The sequence below is a fragment of the Nicotiana tomentosiformis genome, chromosome 3 (assembly GCF_000390325.3).
Source record: "Nicotiana tomentosiformis chromosome 3, ASM39032v3, whole genome shotgun sequence".
NCBI classification, from domain to species: domain Eukaryota; kingdom Viridiplantae; phylum Streptophyta; class Magnoliopsida; order Solanales; family Solanaceae; genus Nicotiana; species Nicotiana tomentosiformis.
This window is the reverse complement of record NC_090814.1, coordinates 58,328,300-58,342,957: the sequence shown is the minus strand read 5'-3', so window position 1 is coordinate 58,342,957 and position 14,658 is coordinate 58,328,300.

Below are 14,658 nucleotides of genomic sequence, written 5' to 3'. Positions count from 1 at the left end.
GATTTTAGCGTTGTTTGATGTGATTTGAGGTTTCAAATAAGTTTGTATGATATTTTAGGACTTGTTGGTATATTGGGTTTAGGTCCCAAGGGCCTCGGGTGAGTTTCGGATGGTTAACGGATCAAAAGTGGGACTTAGCTGCTGCAAAAGTTACTGCAATTTTTCTACATGAAATGCTGTCAAAATCGGGCTGCCTGTCAAAATCGGGCTCCATGACAAAATCGAGCTTCCTCACAAAATCGAGCTCCCTAGCAAAATCGAGCTCCCTTACAAAATCGAGCTCCCTGGCAAATCTGTAAGTTATAAAAACAGGGGACTTCGTCCCATTTGCCTTTTTGATGAATTGGAGCTTGAGGAGAGGCGATTTTGATATATTTTATAGGAAAAATATTTGGGTAAGTGATTCTAACTTAGATTTGGTCAATATACACGAATATATCATTGTTTTCACAATTTAATTAGTATTTTGAGATTGAAATTTGAAAAAATTTAGAAATCTCATAGAAACGAATTTTTGAGATTTCGGAGTCGATCCGGAGTCAGATTTGAGTGAAACTGGTATGGTTGGACTCGTAATTGAATGGGTTGTCGGATTTTGTAAATTTTGCCGGATTCCGAGATAATTTTTGAGCTAATTTCGGATTTCATTGAAAAATATAATATTTCCTTATAAAATTAATTTTTATAATTTTTGTTGACTGTATCGAATTAATTATGACCTTTAATACACGAATTTTAAATTTGTTTGACCTTTTTCCTGTTAATTATTTTACCTGTTTAATTGAAACTTGGTTTCTTTTATACTGTGCATTATTTGAAGATTGATTTTCTTTAAATTAAATATTATTAATATGAAGTATTTGATATTTTTAAATTTGATATTGAAGCAACGTATTAAAAATTTGAAATATTATTTTTCTGAATTATTTATTCTTGAATAGTTTCGTAAGATTTTTTTGGTACTCATTGTTATGGAGCCGTGAGCTCTTTATTGTGGAAATAATATTATTGTTGGATTATTCTGGCATGAGCCGTGAGCTCTTTATATTGAAAAATATTGTTGTTGATTTATTGAGGAAAATTAAAATATTGGGCACTTGAGGTGCAAATTATGATATATTGTGATATTAATACGCATGCGGTGGTATAAGGTCTGGGTATTGAAACGCATGCGGTGAGATAAGGGTGGCTTGATACGCGTGGCTAGTAGGGGTGACTACTAGAAGTTATGCGGTGTGATAAGGGTGGCTAAAACGCGGGATGCTATTTCGGGAAAAATATTTTCTTTAAATAAATCGTGAAGGCTCCTGCGGTGGTATAAGAAAATGAGATATTGTGAAATTATTTATAATTTAGGACTACGAGGTGGTACTTCGGTAGTGCCCTTGTTGATATTGATTTATGGCCATAGTTGCCCTCGATTAATTGTTGTGATTTTCATAAAGTTGAAAGAAATTCTGTTTTGATTCCACGAGATATTATTTGCAATTATTTGGTGTCATTAAATGTGACATACTATTTGATTCATTTTCATGTCATTTTATTTTTACTATATTGTTAAATATTTTACCATGCCATTATTATATTTCAGTAGGGCCTCACTTGACCTCGTCACTACTCTACCGAGGTTAGGCTTGGCACTTACTGGGTACCGTTGTGGTGTACTCATACTACGCTCCTGCACATCTTTTTGTGCAGATCCAGGTAAATCTTACCAGTCTAGACGTTAGTGAGTTACCTGCGCATAGAGACTTCGAGGTATATCTGTCAGCGTCCGCAGACTCCGGAGTCCCCTTCTATCATTTATTGTTGCTTCCATATTTTTCTTTAGATCTTGATATATAGAAACATTGAGAATAAATTTTTAGAAGCTTGTGACTTATTTCTACCTGGTTTTGGGAGTTGAAATTGTTTGAATTGTAGTTTATTTATTTTAGATATTTATTATTATTCCGCATTGATAGGCTTACCTAGTCTTAGAGACTAGGTGCCGTCACGACATCATACAGAGGGAATTTGGGGCCGTGACAATTTGGTATCAGAGCACTAGGTTCATAGGTGTTATGAGTCACAAGCAAGTTTAGTACAGTCTTGCGGATCGGTACGGAGACGTCTGTACTTATCTTCGAGAGGCTATGGAACTGTTAGGAAATATTCACTTCTTTGATTCCTTATCGTGCGCCTTTGTTGATTTCAAAGTTCTAAATAATTGTCTTTCTATTCTCTCACAGATGGTGTGGACACGCACAACTGGATCTGATGATCAGACACCCGCGCCCCTTGTTGGAGCCGCAAGAGGCCGGGGTCGGGGCAGAGGCCGAACCAGAGGCTGAGGAAGACCACGTGGTGCAGCCGGAGTACCTACACGAACTGCTGCACCAGAGCCACCCGTAGCTCCAGTTGGAGAGCAGGAACCTGAGACGCCTGTTACTACTCCTGCACTTCAGGAGACTCTTGCCCAGTTTTTGAGCATGTTTGGCACTTTAGTTCAGGCAGGATTAATTCCACTTGCTCCTGCCACATCTCAGGCTTGGGGAGGAGCGCAGACTCCCACCGCCCGTACTCTAGAGCCACGTGCCCAAGTTGACTATGCCCTAGAGGTTATACTAGTGCAACTAGTTGTCCCAGTTCGGCCTGATATTAGGACATCAGTTTCATAGGGGGAGCAGCTCAGGCTCGAGAGGTATAAGAAGTACCACCCTCCCATTTTCACCGGTTTAGCTTCAGAGGATGCTCAGGGTTTTCTAGAGGAATGTCACTGTATCCTTCGTACTATGGGTATTGTGCATTCCAGTGGGGTTTCTTTCACTGCATTCCAGTTTAGAGGAGCAGCCTACCAGTGGTGGCAGGCATATGAGTTGGATAGTCCCGCTGAGGCATCTTCACTCACTTGGACTCAATTTTCGGATATGTTCTTAAGGGAGTATGTTCCTCAGAGTCTTAGGGATGCATGGCGCGCAGAGTTTGAGCAGTTGCGCTAGGGTTCTATGACCGTGTCAGAGTATGCGGTCTGATTCAATGATTTGGCTAGGCATGCACCAGCCTTAGTTGCTACTGTTCGAGAGCGGGTTCGCAGATTTATTGAGGTTCTTCACCCTAGTATCAGATACAGTATGGCCTGAGAGCTAGAGAGGGACATCACATACTAACAGGTGGTGTCAGTTGCTAGAATATTGGAAGGTATGCGAACTCGGGAGAGGGAAGAGAGGGAAGTTAAGAGACCCCGAGATTCTAGAACATATAATAATTCTCGTGCCCCAGTTGCAGCCCGTCATGGTAGACGTTATGTGAGCCATCCTATTCATTCAGCACTTCCAGCTTCCAGTGGTATTCTGACTACTCCCAGACCTCAGGTTCCATATTATTCACCATCAGTGTCTTCTGTACCTCCTGTACGGGGTGCTTTCAGCGGACAGTCTAGTCGATCAGGTCCGAGCCAGTCCCAACAGCCACGTCCTCCGAAGGCTTGTTTTGAGTATGGTGACACTCGTCATATCATGAGGGATTGCCCCATAATTAGGAGGGGTGCACCTCCATAGATTTCTCAGGCCCCACATATTCCACAGTGTCCTCGGGCTTCTCAGGCCATGATTACTGCACCAGTTGTCACTCCACCTGCACATCCAGCTAGAGGTGGAGGTCGGGCAGGTAGAGGTCGCCCTAGAGGGGGAGGCCAGGCCAGATATTATGCCCTTCCTGCTAGGACAGATGTTGTTGCATCCGATTTTGTTATCACATGTATTATTTCGGTCTGTCATAGATATGCGTCAGTCTTATTTGATCCAGGCTCCACTTATTCTTATGTGTCATCTTATTTTATCCCGTATTTGGGCGTATCACGTGATTCCTTGAGTTCTTCTATTTATGTATCTACACCCGTGGGTGAATCTATTATTGTGGACCGTGTGTATCGGCCGTGGTTAATTGTTATCAGTGGTTTTGAGACCAGGGCTGATTTATTATTGCTCAGTATGGTGGATTTTGATATTATTTTGAGCATGGACTGGTTGTCGCCCTATCATGCTATTCTGGATTGTTATGCCAAGACGGTGATATTGGCTATGCCAGGTCTACCGCGGCTAGAGTGGAGAGGTACCTCGGATCATGTTCATAGCAGGGTTGTTTCATTTCTTAAAGCTCAACGAATGGTTGAGAAGGGGTGTGATGTGTATCTGGCCTATGTGAGAGATGTTAGTATTGATACTCCTACTATGGAGTCAGTTCCTGTAGTGATGGATTTTCCTGATGTATTTCCAGCAGATCTTCCAGGTATGCCACCCGATAGGGATATTGACTTTGGAATTGATTTATTACCGGAAACTCAGCCCATTTCTATTCCACCATATCATATGGCCCCAGCAGAGTTGAAAGAATTAAAAGAACAGTTACAGGAGTTGCTTGATAAGGGTTTCATTCGGCCCAGTATATCACCTTGGGGTGCTCCTGTCTTATTTGTGAAGAAGAAGTATGGTTCTATGCGGATGTGTATTGACTGCCGCCAGCTGAACAAGGTTATAGTGACGAATAGGTATCCATTGCCACGTATTGATGACTTATTTGATCAGCTTCAGGGTGCCAGGGTATTCTCTAAAATTGACTTGCGTTCAGGCTATCATCAGTTAAAGATTCGGGAGCCAGGTATTCCGAAGACTGCTTTCAGGACTCGGTACGGTCATTACGAGTTCCTTGTGATGTCTTTTGGGTTGACTAATGCCCCAGCAGCATTTATATACTTAATGAATAGTGTATTTCAGCCTTATCTTGATTCCTTTGTCATTGTGTTTATTAACGACATTCTGGTGTATTCCCGGAGTCGGGAAGATCATGAACAACACCTGAGGACTATGCTTCAGATTTTGAGAGAAAGGAATAAATTTTGGCTTGATTCAGTGGGATTTTTGGGTCATATAGTTTTGTGCGAGGGGATCAAGGTAGATCCAAAGAAGATTGAAGCAGTGCAGAGTTGGTCCAGACCGTCCTCAGTTACGGAAATCCGGAGTTTCCTTGGTTTGGCTGGGTATTATCGCCGATTGGTAAAGGGTTTCTCTTCTATTGATGCATCTATGACCAAATTGACCCAGAAGGGTGCTCCGTTCAGGTGGACCGAGGAATGTCAGGAGAGCTTCCAAAAGCTCAAGACAGCTTTGTCTACAGCCCAAGTATTAGTATTACCTACAGGTACAGGATCTTATACTGTGTATTGTGACACATCGTGTATTGGTCTCGGCGCAGTGTTGATGCAAGACGGTAGGGTGATTGCCTACGCATCCAGATAGTTAAATGTGCATGAGAAAAATTATCCTATACATGACCTGGAGTTAGCAGCTATTGTTCATGCCTTAAAAATTTGGCGGCATTATTTGTACGGTGTCCATTGTGAGATCTACACCGATCACCAGAGTCTACAGTATCTGTTTAAACAGAAGGATCTTAATTTGCGGCAGCGGAGGTGGTTAGAGTTGCTTAAGGATTATGATATCACCATTCTCTATCATCCTGGGAAGGCCAATGTGGTGGCCGATGCTTTGAGTCATAAGGCGGAGAGTTTGGGCAGCTTAGCATATTTACCGGTAGCAGAGAGGCCTTTAGCCTTGGATGTTCAGGCCTTGGCCAACCAGTTTGTTAGATTGGATATTTCCGATTCGAGTCAAGTTTTGGCTTGCATGGTTTCACAGTCTTCTCTTTATGATCATATCAGGGAACGCCAGTATGATGCCCCCCATCTGTTTGTCCTTAAGGATACAGTTCAGCACGGTGATGCCAAGGAAGTCACTATTGGAGATGTCGATGTATTACAGATGCAGGGCAGGTTATGTGTGCCTAATGTGGATAGGTTGCATGAGTTGATTCTCCAGAAGGCTCACATTTCGCGGTACTCCATTCATTCGGGTGCTGCAAAGATGTATCAGGACTTGAGACAACACTATTGGTGGAGGCGGATGAAGAAAGACATAGTGGGGTATGTATCTCGGTGTCTAAATTGTCAACAGGTGAAATATGAGCATCAGCGATCCGGTGGATTACTTCAAAAGTTAGAGATTCCAGAATGGAAACGGTAGCGGATCACTATGGATTTCATTGTTGGGCTCCCACGGAATCAGCGAAGTTTGATGCAGTTTGGGTGATTGTGGATAGGCTCACCAAATCAGCTCATTTCATTCCTGTGATTACTACTTACTCTTCAGAGCAGCTGGCTCAGGTATATATTCGAGAGATTGTCAGACTTCACGGTGTACCAGTATCTATCATCTCTGACCGGGGTACTGTCACAACCCAAACTAACCTCTGTCGTGATGGCGCCTATCGTGGAACTAGGCAAGTCGACTCATTTCCAAAATAAACTGATATTTTCATTTCAAAGATAATTTCAAGGTTATTTAACATAAAACCTCCATTTAAAGAGTTCAAATTAAAGAAAAATAGAAGTGCGGAAAAGAAAAGCCCGACATCGGGGTGTCACTAGTCATGAGAATATACTACAATCTGTCTAACAATATCAAGGTTAACCTAGCCCGGAAAATATTTAAATACAACTAGAGGAAGATAAGAGGGAGAAGAGCAGGGGCTGCGATCGTCAAACAGATACCTTACTATCTCCAAGAAAATCTGCAACCAGAACACTCAATAACCGCTACCATGTCCAGCTACACCTGAATCTACACACAAGCTGCAGGGAGTAACATGAGTACGCCAATTCAGTAAGTAACAACAATAAATAAAGATTGAACAGTAGTGACGAGCAATAAAGTATATAACGTTCATATCATGAAATCTCAGTAAAGTACAACATGCTTTAAAAATCAGTGTTTGAATCGAAACATCTCGTTTAAACCCGGTTCCAGTAAGAATCATTTAAAGATAATATTTCCAACAGTTTTTCAAACAAAGGCTCAATGCAAAGGTGAGCAAAAATGATGAAATCATAAACAGCCCCTCGGGCAAAACATCACTCATATACAGCCCCTCGGGCAAACCTCACAGTCACTCGTGCCACTCGGGCATACCTCACAATCACTCTTGCCACTCGGGCATACCTCACAATCACTCATGCCTCCCAGCCACTCAGCACTCGGCACTCGCACTCAGTAGGTACCTATGCTCACTGAGAGTGTGTACAGACTCCGGAGGGCTCCTTTAGCCCAAGCGCTATAATCTGCACGGAACACTCACGTGCTATAATAATAAAGTATGCTGCAGGCGGGTATCCCCGATCCACACTCATCCTCACAAATCAGGCCCTCGGCCTCACTCAGTCATAAATATGCTGCAGGCGGGAAGCCCCGATCCACACTCATTCTCACAAATCAGGCCCTCGGCCTCACTCAGTCATAAACCTCTCAAGCCACTCGGGCATTTCAGTAAAACATGGCATTCGGCCCAAAACAATATTTATATGCATCAAAATAGAGTCATAAAACCGAGTTATGCGGTAAACACGTATAAACATGATTGAGTGTAGATTTTCAATCGAAAACAGTGAGAGGATGTTAAGAAACAACCCCTAAGGGTCCAAACAGCATTGGCGCAAGGCCCAAATATGGCATTCAGCCCAATTTACAGAAATTCTTTCTAAAACATATAAGTATCAAATGGTTTCAACAAAGTATGCAACTTTACAATTGCTACGGGACGGACCAAGTCATAATTCCTCAACAGTGCACGCCCACACACCTGTCACCTAGCATGTGCGTCACTTCAAAATAATAGAATGATACGAAATCTGGGGTTTCATACACTGAGGACCAGATTTACAATCATTACTTACCTCAAAACGTGAAACTTTTTACTCTGCTATGCCTTTGCCTCACAAATTGGTCTCTGAACGCCTCGAATCTAGTCATAAATAATTTGTTTCAGTCAATAAAATTCATTGGAATTAATTCCACAAGATAATAATGATTTTCCATAAAAATCAAAAAAATTAGCTCAAAAATCGCCCGTGAGGCCCACGTCTCGAAACTCGACAAAAGTTACAAAATCCGGAAACCCATTCAACCACGAGTCTAACCATACCAATTTTATAAAAATCCGACCCCAACTCGACCCTCAAATCTTCGATTTAAACCAAGAGGGTTTTCAAATTTTTCCAACTCAATTCACCAATTAAGTGATAAAAACAACCATGGATTCGGGTAATTTAACCAATATTGAGTTAAGAACACTTACCCCATTATTTTCTCTGAAAATCACCCAAAGTCGCCTCACTTCCGACCTCCAAATCGCCAAAAACTGAAAATGGGACAAAGTCCCATTTTCAGAACTTAAAGTCACTGCCCAGACTTTTCTTCTTCGCGAACGCGGCCAGTGCCTCGCGTTCGCGAAGCACAAAATAACTCCCGTCCAAATTCCTCTTTCGCGAACGCGACATCACCCTCGTATTCAGGAAGAACAAAATGCCTCTACTTCAATGCCTTCTACGCAAACGCGTTCAACCCATCGCGAACGCGATGCTTCATTCCCTCCCACTACGCGAACGCGACCCCCCCCCCCCCACACGAACGCATAGACCAATTTCCTGGGGTCTTTGGCTGCTTCCTCTCTTCTTCGCGAACGCATAACACCTCTCGCGTTCGCGATGCACACCTGGTCCACCTTTTACGATCGCGTGCTTCACTTCGCGAACGTGAAGAGCAAATATTGCCAGCCTCTCAGTTCCTCTTCGTGAACGCGATGAAGGAAACTAGATGGTGTATCAGAAAAATTCCGGCAGAGTTCCAAGTCCAAAATCCAACCCGTTAACCATCTGAAACTCACCCGAGCCCCTCGGGACCTCAACCAAATATACCAACAAGTCCTAAAACATCATACAGACTTAGTCAAACCCTCAAATCACCTCAAACAATGCTAAAACCATGAATTACACCCCAATTCAAGCCTAATGAACTTTGAAAATTTTAATTTCTACAAACGACTCCGGAACCTATCAAATCACATTCGATTGACCTCAAATTTTGCACACAAGTCCTAAATGACATAACAGAGGTATTCCAATTTTCAGAATCGGATTCTGACCCCAATATCAAAAAGTCAACCCCCGGTCAAACTTCTCAAAAATAAAACTTTCGGCATTTTAAGCCTAATTCCTCTACAGACTTCCAAATAATATTCCGGACACGCTCCTAAGCCCAAAATTACCATACGGAGCTATTGTAATTATTAAAATTAAAATCCGAGGTTGTTTACACATAGGTCCATATTCGATCCATTTTTCTAACTTAAAATTTTTAATTATGAGACTAAGTGTCTCATTTCACTTCGAGTTCCTTCTGGATTTGAACCAACTAACCCTATATAACATAATATAGCTGAATAATACAAAAAGAAGTAGGAATGGGAAAAACGGGGTTATAACTCTCGAAACTACCGGCCGGGTCGTTACAGGTACACAGTTTACCTCACGGTTCTGGAGGGCAGTACATCGTGAGTTGGGTACTCGGGTAGAGTTAAGTACAACATTTCACCCTCAGACAGACGGGCAGTCCGAACGCACTATTCAGATACTGGAGGATATGCTTCGTGTGTGTGTGATAGATTTTGGGGGTGCTTGGGATCAGTTCTTACCACTTGCGGAGTTTGCTTACAACAACAGTTACTAGTCAAGCATTCAGATGGCTCCGTATGAGGCCTTGTATGGTGGGCGGTGCCGGTGTCCTGTGGGTTGGTTTGAACCAGGCGAGGCTAGACTTTTGAGTACAGACTTGGTTCAGGATGCCTTGGAAAAGGTTAAGTTGATTCAGGATCGACTTCATATAGCCCAATCTAAACAGAAGAGTTATGTAGATCGGAAGGTTCGTGATGTTGCATTCATGGTTAGTGAGCAGGTATTGCTCCGGGTTTCGCTGATGAATGGTGTGATGAGGTTCGGGAATAAGGACAAGTTGAGCCCTAGGTATATTGGGCCTTTTGAGATTCTTGAGAGAGTTGGAGATGTGGCTTACAAACTTGCACTACTACCTAGTCTCTCTGCGGTTCATCCGGTATTCCATGTTTCCATGCTTCGGAAATATCACGGCGATCCGTCTCATGTGTTAGACTTCAGTTTGGTTCAGTTGGACAACGATCTATCTTATGTTGAGGAATCAGTGGCTATTTTGGATAGGCAGGTTCGAAAGCTGAGGTCAAAGAACATTGCTTCCGTGAAGGTTCAGTAGAGGGGTCATCCGGTCGAGGATGTGACTTGGGAGACCGATCTTGATATACGCAACCGTTATCCACACTTATTCACCAGCTCAGGTACTTTTTCTAACTCCGTTCGAGGACGAACGTTTATTTTAGAGGTGGAGAATGTGATGACCCAAAATGTCATCTTTAAATATAATAATTAATTCTATGTTCTAAGACCTCGAAAAGCACTATTTATCATTTCTCGACTTGCGTGCATAGTTCGTATAATTTTCCGGAAAGTTTTCAGATGAAAAATGGATTAAAATGTGAATTAGAGGTTTAAAACTCAACTAAGTTGACTTTGGTCAACATTTTGAGCAAACGGACTCGGATCAGTGTTTTAACTATTCCAGTAGGTTCGTATCGTGATTTGAGACTTGGGCGTATGCCCTGAATCAAATTACGAGGTCCCTAGCCCGAGATATAGAATTTTGATGAAAAATCTAAAGTTTAAGTTCAAATAGTGACCGGATGTCGAATTGTGTGCAAATGACCCCGGAATAGAATTTTGATGATTCCAACAGCTCTGTATGGTGATTTTGGACTTAGGAGCATGACCGGAATTTTATTTGGAAGTCCGTAGTGGAATTAGGTTTGAAATACCGAAAGCTGAATTTTTGGGATGTTTGACCGAGGGGTTGACATTTTGATATTGGGGTCGAAATCCGATTCTGAAAATTTTCGTAGCTCCGTTATGTCATTTATGATTTGCGTACAAAACATGAGGTCAATCGGACTTGATTTGATAGGTTCCGGTGTTGTTTGTAGAAATTAAAAGTTTCAAAGTTCATTAGGCTTGAATCTATGTGTGATTTGTGATTTTGCGTCGTTTGATGTGATTTGAGGTTTCAAATAAGTTTGTATGATATTTTAGGACTTGTTGGTATATTAGGTTGAGGTCCCGAGGACCTCGGGTGAGTTTCGTATGGTTAACGAAACAAAAGTGGGACTTAGCTGCTGCAAAAGCTGCTGCAATTTTTCTGCTGGAAATGCTGTCAAAATCGGGTTGCCTGTCAAAATCGGGTTGCCTGTCAAAATCGGGCTGCCTGACAAAATTGAGCTCCCTGAGAAAATCGAGCTCCCTGACAAATCGAGCTCCCTGACAAAATCGAGCTCCCTAGCAAATCTGTAAGTTATAAAAACAGGGGACTTCGTCCCATTTGCCTTTTTGACGAATTGGAGCTTGAGGAGATTTTGATATATTTTCAAGGAAAAATATTTGGGTAAGTGATTCTAACTTGGATTTGGTCAATATACACGAATATATCATTGTTTTTACCATTTAATTAGTGTTTTGAGATTGAAATTTGGGAAATTTTAGAAATCTCATAGAAACGAATTTTTGAGATTTCGGTATTGATCCGGAGTCGTATTTGAGTGAAACTGGTATGGTTAGACTCATAATTGAATGGGTTATCGGATTTTATAAGTTTTGTCGGATTCCGAGATGTGGGCCCCACGGGCAATTTTTGAGCTAATTTCCGATTTCATTGAAAAATATAATATTTCCTTATGAAATTGATTTCTATAATTTTTGTTGACTGTATCGAATTAATTATGACTAGATACGAGTCGATCTGAGTCGGAAAATCTAGGAAAAAGCATAATACTTGGTTAAATTAGAGCAAGTCGAGGTAAGTGAGTTGTCTAACCGTGTGTGGGGGAAATTTTCCCTAGAATTGATATTATTATGATTATTGAAATATGTTGAAAGTCGTGTACACGAGGTGACGAGTGTGTACATGGGCTGAATATGAAAGATTATATTTTTAAATTGTGTAGATCATTGTTGCGCATTTATTAAATTATTTTATCTTGTTATATTTTTCATCATTGATCTGTGATATATATTTTAAATTTGTTTGACCTTTTCCTGCTAATTGTTTTACCTGTTTAATTAAAACTTGATTTCTTTTATACTGTGCATTATTTGAAGGTTGATTTTCTTTATATTAAATATTATTAATATGAAGTATTTGACATTTTTAAATTTGATATTGAAGCAACGTATTAAAAATTTGAAATATTATTTTTCTGAATTATTTATTCTTGAATATTTTCGTAAGATATATTTTGGTACTCATTGTGATGGAGCCGTGAGCTCTTTATTGTGGAAATAATATTATTATTGGATTATTCTGGCATGAGCCGTGAGCTCTTTATTATTGAAAAATATTGTTGTTGATTTATTGAGGAAAATTAAAATATTTGGCACTTGAGGTGCAAATTGTGATATATTGTGATATTAATATGCATGCGGTGGTATAAGGTCTGGGTATTGAAACACATGCGGTGAGATAAGGGTGGCTTGATACGCGTGGCTAGTAGGGGTGACTACTAGAAGTCATGCGGTGTAATAAAGGTGGCTAAAACACTGGATGCTATTTCGGAAAAAATATTTTCTTTAAATAAATCGTGAAGGCTCTCGCGGTAGTATAAGAAAATGAGATATTGTGAAATTATTTATAATTTGGGACTACGAGGTGGTACCTCGGTAGGCCCTTGTTGATATTGATTTATGGCCATAGTTGCCCTCGATTAATTGTTGTGATTTTCATAAAGTTGAAAGAAATTCTGTTTTGATTCCACGAGATATTATTTGCAATTATTTGGTGTCATTAAATGTGACATACTATTTGATTCATTTTCATGTCATTTTATTTTTACTATATTGTTAAATATTTTACCATGCCATTATTATATTCCAGTAGGGCCTTACCTGACCTCGTCACTACTCTACCGAGGTTAGGCTTGGCACTTACTGGGTACCGCTGTGGTGTACTCATACTACGCTTCTACACATCTTTTTGTGCAGATCCAGGTACATCTTACCAGTCTAGACGTCAGTGAGTTACATGCGCATGGAGATTTCGAGGTATATCTGCCAGCGTCCGCAGACTCGGGAGTCCCCTTCTATAATTTATTGTTGCTTCCTTATTTGTCTTTAGATCTTGATACATAGAAACATAGAGAATAAATTTTTAGAAGCTTGTGAATTATTTCTACCGAGTTTTGGGAGTTGAAATTGTTTGAATTGTAGTTTATTTATTTCAGATATTTATTATTATTCTGCATTGATAGGCTTACCTAGTCTTAGAGACTAGGTGCCATCACGACATCCTACGGAGAGAATTTGGGGTCCTGACACTCAGTGAGATAAAGTACACCTGCAACGTGCGTATCTAAGACTAGTAAGATTGATAAACGTATCTCGCTTACGTCTCAAGAAGTATTCCCTCATTGCAAAAACCTAGCTACAAACTAAAACCTTTTCGAACAAGACCCTACTAATCAGGGGCCGATTTAGGTCCTTTTTACGGTGCACGTGAACCAATGGTTTTTTCGTTAAATTAGGTATTTTAGGCGTATATTTCGTAAAATTGATCTAGTATTGTCTGTTGGCTCCTATGTTCCAAAAAGGTTGAATGGTACACCTGGTTGAAAGTTGAGTTATTTATTCAAAGGAATATGAATCAATTCCCGCTAAGAAGTAAAGCAGGGAAAGGAAAAGATAAAACTAATGGACGAATTAGGAAAAAAATAAATAAGAAAAGCTATATTCTAAATTTCTAATTAAGCATGCTAAAAGAAAATAAAAACCCGAAGAATATGCCCTAAAGAAGAAGGTTAATTTCACACGTGATTAATGAAATTTACATTTTGTAATAAAGCCATAATACAATTTTTCTGCATCATTAAAGTCCCTAAACTTTATTGTTTGTACGGGTAAAGTCACAAAATTAATTATTTGCTTATATCATTAAAGTCACTAAGGTATGTTTGTATAAAACAATATGTGTTAATTTATTACTCCAAGAAATAAGTCGCCGTCAATTAAGAAAAGTAAAACTTGAAAAAAGTAGTACTACTAACAATCTTTTGTCCTTGAGCCTCAAGAAATATAAGAAAAAGCAAAACCCTAATAACCTTTGCAAAAGAATAGAAAATAAAACAAATGCAAAATAAGAAATTAATTGGGGAAAAAAATGAAAGCAAGTATTCCGATTATAAGTAGGAATGAGTTTTCATCAACCCATCAGCTTGATCTATAAATACTTACTTAAAACCTTATTAGCAAATTAGAAACAACTCATTTATCACCATTTAGGGTTAACAACTAAAGTTTTCAGCTCCTATTTGGTCTCCGTTCTCTCAACTGTTTCTTTTCTCTTTGATCATATCCTTCATTCATCAGCTAGCAGTACAATAACATACTCTGATCATCCGGCTATGGGATGTTCTTCTCGTTGTCCGATGGGTAATCGCTTTCATCCAACGGATAGGGAAGTGTTGAAGTATCTGATAGGGTTTGTGAGAGACGAGCCCCTTCCATGTCAGAACGAGCTCATGCAGCAGACCGATCTTTACGCGGACAAGGAACCTTGGCAGATTTTCGAAGCTTATGATGATCATGGCACCAATAAAACTCGTTATTTCATAACGCCGCAAAAGAAAGAGAAGCCAACTTGGAAAAGTGTTCCACGAACTGTTGAG